Raw genomic sequence first — 631 nt, 5'->3', positions numbered from 1 at the left:
TCTGCAATGTTCCTTAACCCAAAGCTTTTCCAACAGGAATGTATACTTGAACTAGAAACATGCCTGCATAACTCAACAAGAATGATCAGAACTACTTGATGTCAGAATGAAACTAAATTGTTTTGAAACTTGTCTGAGGAAGAAACTGTCTTGGCTGAAATCAAAAGCTCTTTCCTTCAGATGTAAAAGTGCATCTCGATGAACTGGAAAAGGTATTCAAAATGTGAAATACATTGTATAGATTTATTAGACATGTATTTCAATAGTTTATTTCTGGTGATGGTTGTGGCTTGCAGCTAATGAAGACATCAAATTCAGTTTCTCATAGCATTCTATTAAGACCAGTAAAGTGTCTAATATTCCTGTTAACAAAACCTCAAAGTGTGTTTCAGAAAACACTTTGGTCACAAGTCTGCAAAGACGAGCTGCCCCTGTCCTTTTATGACTCACAAGTGGAGATATTACCTGCATGGCTAAGTTTAAAAAAAAATATTTGGGTGCAACAGAGACCCAGCATTAGAGCAGAACCCATGTACAGAGGCCTTAGTCCTTGATGCAGCCGGTCATTGGTTCGAGTCCTGGCCTGTTGACCTTTGCTGCATGTATTTCAACTCTCTCCACCCCATTTCCT

The sequence above is a fragment of the Girardinichthys multiradiatus genome, chromosome 19 (assembly GCF_021462225.1).
Source record: "Girardinichthys multiradiatus isolate DD_20200921_A chromosome 19, DD_fGirMul_XY1, whole genome shotgun sequence".
Classification (NCBI taxonomy): domain Eukaryota; kingdom Metazoa; phylum Chordata; class Actinopteri; order Cyprinodontiformes; family Goodeidae; genus Girardinichthys; species Girardinichthys multiradiatus.
Note: the sequence above shows the minus strand (reverse complement) of the source record.